A 9,578-nucleotide genomic window follows, 5' to 3' on the forward strand; every position below is an offset into this window, starting at 1 on the left:
ATGGACCTGTCCTGGTTTGCATCTTCTGCACATTCCAGCCAGGCCACTCACGTGCTTCAGGGTCTCCAAGGGAGGGAAGGAATCCATGTCCCATCTTGTTCATCACCAGCAAAGAGCAGCTGCTCCCACCCCATTTCAGGTTGCTGATGCAGTTCCCAGCAGAGGCAGAGCTGATCTGCTGACACCAATCCCAGCCCTCCCATGCCCCCAGGGAAGGAGGGAGCTCCTCTTTTGCTGCTTTCACTCATGAGCGAGTTCTGTCCTTGGTTGGAGCTCAGCTGGGGATCAAAGGCCAGGAGCTCTGCACAAAGGATCAGAGCAAACCCATTCCTGATGCTGATCAGTTATAGAATCTCCTGAGTGGGAAAAGACCCACAAGGATCATCAGTTCAGCCCCTGGCCCTGCACAGACACCCCAGCAATCCCACCCTGGGCATCCCTGGCAGCATTGTCCAAACCCTCCTGGAGCTCTGGCAGCCTTGGGGCAGGGACCATTCCCTGGGGAGTGTGGGCAGTGCCCCAGCAGCCTCTGGGGGAGGAACCTTTCCTAGAGCTCCAGGAAGCCCAAGGGTGTCTCAAGGATGGGGATTTCATCCCTGGGTTGAGCAGGCTGAGGTGTACACAAGCCCTGGATGAGGCAACAGCCCCTATGCATTTCCCCTCCATGCAGGCAGCCCAGAGCAGATGTCCTCCCACCAGCCGTGCATCATTCATGCAAGAGTGCTCCTTACCTGATAAATCATGTTGGAGAGACAAGACACAATGGGGCTTTTAATTATAGAAACAATTAGCAAGGATTAATGACAGCAGCAGTGTGACAGTGTTGTTACTCCCGAAGTTTAGCAAAGCTTTGGGAGTTCTTGGCAGACGTGGGGAGTGCTGAGACGCTGCCTGGGGTCTTGTCTCTTCCTCTCCTTGAGAGAGATTTGGGGCTTCCATGAGATCCAGGAGCTTCACTGGATGAAGCCTTGGGGAGGTTTATGGGAAGGGACAGGGCTGAGCGAGGGGATGATGTTCAGGAGGAGACTCCAAGGTGAAGCAGAGCCTGGAGGGGGCCCAGGCCCTGTGAGAGAGAGCAGGAGCAGCTCAGCTCAGTGTCACCAGCCCTTGGCCAGCAGGGATGTGTCCCCCAGGCTCCTGCGGTCCCAGCAGAAATGCTGCTCCACACAAACACCTTCAACACCCAGCAGGGTGGGTGGGTGGGTGGTCGGTCCCTGATCCAGCTCCAGCATCAGCACCTTTCAGAGCCAAGGATCAGATCCCCACTAATTGTGTAATGGTTTGGGTCAGAAAGGACATTAAATCCCATCCCATTCCACCTCTGCCATGGCAGGAGCCCCTTCCACCATCCCAGGTAGCTCCAAGCTCTGTCCAACCTGGCCTTGGACACTTCCTGGATGCCCAGGGATCCAGGGGCAGCCACAGCTTCTCTGGGCACCCTGTGCCAGGGCCTCCCCACCCACAGCATGCAAAATCTCAACCTGATTCCCAGGCTTGGAAAAACCCCAAAACCTCTTTTCTCCATGAGCCAATCCTGGGCGTGGGATGGAATCTGCTCAGAAGACACCACCAGAACCGATGGTTTGGGAAAACACGAAAGTCAGCAGTAGCTGCCCTTTGCCTGCAGCCCTGGCTGTTCCCCACAGAGGAGGCTGGGAATGGCCTGCAGGGAGCAGGGACACAAACACAGAGTGACAGGAGGACAAGAGACACGTTGGGGTCAGCGGGGTGGCCAGAGCTGTCAGCGGAGGTGAGGTGGCACAAGCCACACCAGCCTGGAGCCTTGAGATGCCCTTGCTGCTCCCTCCTCTGCAGGATGCTGGCTGGGATCTCAGTGGGATGCTGGCTGGGATCTCAGTGGGATGATGGTTGGGATCTCAGTGGGATGAGGGTTGGGATCTCAGTGGGATGAGGGTTGGGATCTCAGTGGGATGAGGGTTGGGATCTCAGTGGGATGAGGGTTGGGATCTCAGTGGGATGAGGGTTGGGATCTCAGCGGGATGCAGGGTGGGATGCTGGGATAGTACAGGTGAGGCAGGGGCTGCTCCAAGGGTTTGGCTGCTGGGAGGGGAGAGAAACTTCCAAGGGAGCTGAATCCATCTCTCCCTGCTGAATCCCCCTGGTGCCTGCCCACAGCAGGACCCTGTGCTGGGAGCAGGGCTCAGAGCCCTGGGAGCATCCCCTGTCCTGCAGCACCCCAACCCTGTGCTCAGGCTTCTCCAGGAGAACCCCAAGGTTTGATCCAGGATTTACCCCAGGGCAGAGCAGAGAAACTGGAGCAGAGCAAGGGCAGCCTTGAATTCCACATGACTTGGGTGGAGCAGGGAATGGACACAGGACAGGCTGGACCATGCTTGGCTGAGGTCCCTCAATCCCTGGCTAGTTCCTCCAGCATGGCCTGGAAAAGCCATTCCCAGTGTTCCTGCATGCTGGGGGTGGCTGGTGGGGAAGATTTACCACTCCAAGCTGTCTCCTGCTGGATTAATAATTCATGGAGCCAGGCAGGGTGCAGCGACCTCCACCCCTCTCACGTATCCAAGGAGCTGGGAGCTGCTGCCAGAATGACAAGCAGGGAAGGGGACAGGGTGATGGGGACAGTCACAATGGGGCTGTGGAGCCTTGGGCACAGCTGCCTATCCTGCCCAGGCTGTGGGGTGCAGGGAGATGCAGCAGGAGAGCATCTCTGGATCCCTGTGCCAGGTACAGATCTTGTTTCCAAACAGCTTTTCCTTCCACAGAACGTGGGTGGATTTGTTGCCTGTGGAAGTGAGACACTAATAACGCTGGCTGGGAGCCAGGCCTGTTCTCACCTCCAGCACTGACAGCTCCCCACAATCCTCCTGCCAGCCCCATTCCATGGCAGCCCCTCAACCCAGAACCCCCTGGGGATGTGGGAACAGCCAGGAGTGCCCAAAGCCCAGCATGGGGTTCTCCAAAGGGTGTCTCCTCCAGCCCCCAAGGCTGTTGGAGGGGCTGGGATTGCTTGCCTGGCTGTTGACAGCTTCACCATTCCCTCAGGGTCAAGCTGGAGAAGTTCCTTCATGCCCTGGAACCACATTCAACCCCACTCAGCACCAGGGCAGCCAAAGCATTCCCAAACCTGCTCCTGGTCCCTGCAGAGGACATGAGGAATGAGGGTTGTTCTGGCAGGCAGAACATTCCAGCTCTGTGGAGCTTCAGAAGAGACTCTCAACGGCTGGAAACAGCTGGATTCCCTGGGGGAGAAACCATCATCTTCATCGTGGTGTTGGCCAAAACCCCTGGAGATCAACACATGGATAGAAACCATGGAACCATTAAGGCTGGAAAAGACCTCTGAGATCATTGAGTCCAACAACTAATGATGATCCAGCAAATCTTCAGCTGTTTCCTATGAAAACATTCCCTGTTTAAAACCTCTTCCCTAACCATGGCAGCCTCTCTGTCCTGTAGAATCTGAGCACTTGGATGGGGAGGGAAATTAATAATGAGCTCAGCCAGGAAAAGTTGGTTTCGCAAGTCTTCCTGGTTACTAAAGGATTCGTCAGCAATCTTCCCTCCCAAATTAGACCTTGTAGACCCCCCCGGCTGATGAATCAGCTCTGCCATCACTGCATCCCAGCATCATTTGTCTTTCAACCCAACAGCTCCCATCCCACTCCGAGGCTGTGGATAAGAGTAGGCAGCCAAAAAACCCCCAGGACCCTGTGTGCTGGACTGAGGAGAGCAGGAAGGGAGGGGGACAGGGGGAGTTGCCTCCTTTGCTTTTTGAGTTCATATTCTGGACATGATTCACGTGAGGGCAGGGAAGGAGAATTCTGGGGATTGGCACCTCACCCGAGTGTGACCCTGGAGCAGGAAAGGCACAGGGCAGGGTGTTGTCACCACTGTCCCCTGCCAGCTGCACCTGGGCACAGGAGAGGGGCTGGGAGGTCACCGAGCTGAGGTGTGGGTGATCTCCTTCACCACTTTGGGGCTGTGAGTCCCTTCCTTTCCCACAGGGGGACAATCCTGGTGGTGACTGGAGAGTGGCCCTGAGCCACTCACATCTTTTTTTCCCAAGACAACATCCCGAGGGGTGAGTGGTGGATCAGACATGGTGGCAGCAGGGAGGGAGCCACCAGGAGTGGCTGAGGGAGATGTCCCTGACCCCAGTGAGATCCCTCCTAACCCTGTGTCCAGTGAGCTATTCCTGTGCCATCCCTGGCTCAGAACCTGGCCAGGGCCATCCCACGGCAGAGACAGGAAGGGATTTGGGGGTTTTATTGCTGTGCAATCCTGTTCAGATTCCCTGGGGCCGAGGGGACACGATTCATCCACAATGTTCCCAATCCCCGAGCAGCTCGGCCGAGCTGATGAATGAAGGGGATTAGAACCTGCTCTGTCTGCGGGTCGCGGGGACACGGGGACACAGGGGACACAGGGACACAGGGACACGGGGACACAGGGACACAGGGACACGGGGACACAGGGACACGGCGACGTTTCCATCTGGAAGGTGCAAATGCCGCGTTTGCCGTCCGTGGCACAGCAGTGCCTGGAATTCTAATCGCCTGCAAAGCAGCTCTAATGGAATTTGAAAAGGAGCTGGGAGCTGCTGGAGGGATTCGATGGCACTCGCAGATAAAGGCAGGAGGGAGGGCGAGGGAGACGGGGGTGGCAGCGCGTTCCTTCCGCACGCTGCGGCTCAGGGAATGTGGGCTGGATTCCATCAGGAGCAATTTCCTCGCGGGGAGGCAGCGGAGCGGCCGCCCCCGGCTCCCCGAGGGTGGGGAGAGCTGGGATCCCACCGGGAGCGGCAGCACATGGATCCCTGAGCTTGTCCAGGGATGGAGAGGCGACCTGGGAGCTGGTGGGACAGGAATCACCTGGTGAAAAACACCGAGCTGGTGCTTCTCATCTGTTCAGCTGGAGCAGAGGAGACTGAGGGGAGACTCCTCGGGGGCTGCAGCTCCTCCCGAGGGGAGCCGGAGGGGCAGGGGCTGAGCTCTGCTCTGGGACAGGGACAGGAGCCCAGGGAATGGCTGGAGCTGGGTCAGGCTTGGGATGATCTCAGGGAAAGGTTCTTCCCCCAGAGGCTGCTGGGGCACTGCCCAGGCTCCCCAGGGAATGGTCCCTGCCCCAAGGCTGCCAGAGCTCCAGGAGTGTTTGGACAATGGTGCCAGGGATGCCCAGGGTGGGATTGTTGGGGTGTCTGTGCAGGACTGGGAGTTGGACTCGATACTTGTGAATCCCTTCCAGCTCATTCTGTGATTCTGATTGTCCTGCCCATCCACACCAGGATGGCCCCATGACTGTGTCAAGCACATCCCAGCCCAGATGAAAATAAGGTAATAAGAAGTGGACAAGAAGGGAAAATGTTAGGGGTTAAATCTGAGGTGATTGGCAGCAGTGTGTACCCCACAGAACAGCCACCTGCTCCCCAAAACCAGTGTGCTCAGACAGCCTGGGGCAGCTGCATTGGGACCCTGCAATGTCCTGCTCTCTGCTGCTTTGGGGTCGAGGAGGAGTCCCAGCATGAGGCTTCCCCACCCCAGGGACCCCCCCAACCCCACACTGTCCCTTCACTGTCCCCAGGCTGCTCCCAGCATGACTGGGGGCCCATGGGGACACAGGGACACAGGTGGCTCTGCCATCCTGCCTTGCTGGGCTGGGCTGGGCTGGGCAGGAGCAGCAAACGCCAGTGTGGAGCCAAGGATCACAGTGGGGAGGAGGAACCAGGGCACATCCTCTGCCAGTGCATCCTGGTACCTGCAGCACCTCCCTGGATTAGCAGCTCAAACAGAAACCACGCAGCTGCCAGGATGGGAAAATTAGCTGGGCAATGCTGGCCCCACCTGTCCAGGGGAATAAATCATCAGCAATGGGGAGTAAATCACAGAATTACAGAATATCCTGAGTGGAAAGGGATAATCAGTTCAACCCCTGGCCCTGCACAGACACCCCAACAATCCCACCCTGGGCATCCCTGGCAGCATTGTCCAAACACTCCTGGAGCTCTGGCAGCCTTGGGGCAGGGACCATTCCCTGGGGAGCCTGGGCAGTGCCCCAGCAGCCTCTGGGGGAAGAACCTTTCCCTGAGATCATCCCAAGCCTGACCCAGCTCCAGCCATTCCCTGGGCTCCTGTCCCTGTCCCAGAGCAGAGCTCAGCCCCTGCCCCTCCGGCTCCCCTCGGGAGGAGCTGCAGCCCCCGAGGAGTCTCCCCTCAGTCTCCTCTGCTCCAGCTGAACAAGCCAAGTGCCCTCAGCCACTCCTCAGACCCTTCCCCAGCTCTGTGTCCCTCCTTTGGACACTCTCTAAGGGCTCAACATCTTTATTCTGTGGGGAATAAATCCTCGGCTGTGGGGCTCTGTGGGGCCAAGCAGCCCTGGAGGGTGAGAGGTGCTCGGTGACAGGCAGTGAGTGACCAGCTCCATGAACGTGGCCAGAGGAGGGATCTTGATGCTGTTCAAGCCCCTCTGATCCCCAGCAAACAGTGATTGCCTTGCAAATGGGGCCTGGGGTGGCCTAATTCCCATCCATTGTGCAGCAGGAGAAATGCAGCCTGTGCTGGGAAACCAGAAATAATTTTCTTTCTCCTTCCCTGAGCAGGGAAATGTTAGGTTGGGTTTGAGGCCTGCTGAGCCTGCAAAGCTCCTGCTAAAGCCAACTGGGGCTGGGTGGTTCTGCAAAACTGGCCTTAAAAAGAAGGGGAAATCCTCCTTTGGTGGGAGTTTGTCACCTTGGAGTGACTTCAGTGGCAGAAGGGACAGCTGGACCCAGACATGAGAGCTCACTCAGGGGTTGCAGTGGGATTTGGGGCAGGTGAGGCTCCCAGCACTGCTGGCACTCGAAGCCCAGGCAGTGAGAGAGGGGAAAGGTCCTTCCTGTTTGGATGAAAACAATTCACCTGCTGGTGCTTCTGCTGGGCACAGCTCAGAACAGCAGGTCCCTGGCCAAAGAAACTTCCATTGTTATTACCAAATATTTATTAAAAGTAACTGGGATTAGTCACGGGCTCAGGCTGTGTGTGCAGAGCAGGGCCTGCCGCCCGGGGCTCTGGCAGGGAACTAGGAGGTGAGATTGTCCCCCTCAGGGGTTCCTGCTCCAAATACAGATCAAAGTGCAGACACAGAGACATTAGGGTCAGGGCTGAGTGGAGAAAGGGGTTTGGAGGGGGAGCCAGGGGTTTTGTAGGGGAACAATGGCTCTGTGCACAGCAAGTCAGGGATGTCACTCGTGGTGTGGCAGTGACACTTCCCCGTGTCCCCCAAACCCCAAAGTGGGACTGTGCACCCCATTTCCATGCTGGACTCCTGCCTGAGTGCACACCTGAGGTGAAGCTGCATTTTAGGGTCTGATGGGTGACCAGGCCAGGGTGAGCCCTTGGCACCTCCCTGGTGCCACCTCGGCAGCTCTGGGGAGAGGGTGGCTCCAGGCTGGTGCCCTGTGGATAGAGGGGACAACCCAGGGCGGTGTCACCGGGGCACAGTGCCTTCCAGCTGTGCAGTGTCACCCTCCAGCTGTGTTTGGGGCACTGCAAAGCCCCTGACCAGCACTAAACAACCCCCCCAGCTCAGCCCCGGCAGGTGAGCCCTGGGGACAGTGCTGTCCCCAGTCCCTGGGGTGGGGCTGGCTCTGCTCAGGGGTGCTCGAGGCTGGGGGGTCTGGGAGGTCTGGGGGGTCTGGGGGGTCTGGGGGGTCTGGGCTGCCCCTGGGCTCCCCAAGCCTTCCTGGCACCAGCCCAGCACCAAAGGGGCTCCTGGTGGGATCCCCAAAACCCAAATCCTGCAGGAGCACATGGAGCAGGAGCATCCAGCAAGCTCCTTCGAGGAGTCCATCGAGGTTCCCATTAGGCAAAATTAATGGGCTCAGGAGCCTGTTCCCATCACGTGGCTCCCACTGCTGCATCCTGAGGGGGGAAAAAAAACGTCTCGGGCTGTCACCGGAGCTGGCAGCGCTGGAATGCTGCATTCGGGCTGGCAGGGCACCAGCGTGGGGCTGCCAGGGACCCTGCAGGCAGGGAGAGGCTCTGGATCCTGGGACCAGCAGGGAAAGATCCCCACTCCACCACAGAGGGCAATCTAGGGGCAAAAGGGATTTTATTCCTCACTTTATTTGGATTATTTTTTTCCCCTTGGCACGTTTCAGTCAAAAAGTCTTTGGGATTTTGAGCGTGTGCCAGAGCAGCTGCGATTTTTTTATTTCCCTCACACTTCTGTTTTTTTTTTTTTTCTTCCCTAAATCGTTTTGCTGAGTCTGTGTGAAAATGCCCCAGAAAGCAGCGAAACTTGTCAAGACACTCCCAGCACCTTGGATGCTTGGAACAGCATCTCCAAAGGCAGGGACCCTCTCTGGAGCACTGACAGCCTCAGGGTCCTGTCACTGCTGTGTCCCCTCCCAAACTCAGGGACAGCTGGACTGGATGGTCTTGAAGGTCTCTTCCCACCCTGATGATTCTATGATTCCGTGACATTTGTGTTCCCAGGTGTCACCCAGGTCACCCTATTCCATCCCAGTCCCGATGCTCAGCAAGATTTGGGAGGTTTTTGGTGGTTAATGGATCTCCACCCTCATTTGGGGAGGGACTGTTCTTGTTTAGGGCCAGGCTCTTGGGACAGAGTGGTGACAGGCAGGGGTAAAGCCCCCTAAGGAGGAGAACAGGTCCCATTTCAGCACCCAAATGCCACCCTGGCAGGAACCTTCTGGCCCAGCCTGTCCCTGGCTCCTGGCCTAAGATCCCTTTGGATTAAAACTCATATTTCAGCCAATTGGAATTAATTGGAGCACAAGACTGAGGGCCCTCTGGGATTCTCTGATGTCCAGTGCTGGACTCTGGCTTGGGGAAGCAGAAATGGTCACCCCAGCCTGGTGCTTTTCCTCCATACCTTTGTCCTCTTCTTTCTTCAAAGCCCAAAGTGATGCCAGAAGGGCACTGAAGTTAATGGGGAAGAGGTGGAAATGGGAGAGAGCCTGGAGGGGGAGCAGAGCAGAGCAAACCCATGGCACAGCCTTGAATCACAACCTGCTTTTCCCCTTTTCCCTGTGCCTTGATCTCCCCAAAAATAAAATAATACTATGAAGAGAGCACGGTAAGACAGAAATAATTTGATTTTCTGGTGAGGTGCTTGGGGAGGGCACAAGGACAAAGTGTCTCCCTCCAAGCTGGGCTCCCCAGTGCATCATCAGCACTCTGCTCCCCCAAAATCACCTCGAACCTTGGCCAGCAGGCAGGAGAGCATTTCCAGCAGACAAAATCAGCTCAGCCCTCGGCTCCCAGCACCGGGCTCGGGAGCTGTGTGGAGGCAGCAGCAATTCCCCCCATCCCTGATTAATAACAGCACAGCCTGCGGAGCCAGGGCGGGGGGAACAATGTCTAATTGACTCTGTGCTTTTGATACAGCAGCTTAATGAGTGTGTTCAAATTAGCCAGAATCACCTTTCCATCCTGGGGAATGGAAATGAGCCGCGGATTGCTGTGGCACACCCTTCCCCCCCACGCCGGCCTCTTGAAAATCCATCCCCAACTAAACCAGCCGCGATTCTCATGCCTGGATTTTTCATCTTTTCCTAAGCAGATAAGTTGATATTGTTTAAAACAGCAATGAAATTCCTCCCC

The sequence above is a fragment of the Lichenostomus cassidix genome, chromosome 28, assembly GCF_008360975.1.
Source record: "Lichenostomus cassidix isolate B80296 chromosome 28, HeHo_3.0, whole genome shotgun sequence".
In the NCBI taxonomy this organism is placed as follows: Eukaryota; Metazoa; Chordata; class Aves; order Passeriformes; family Meliphagidae; genus Lichenostomus; species Lichenostomus cassidix.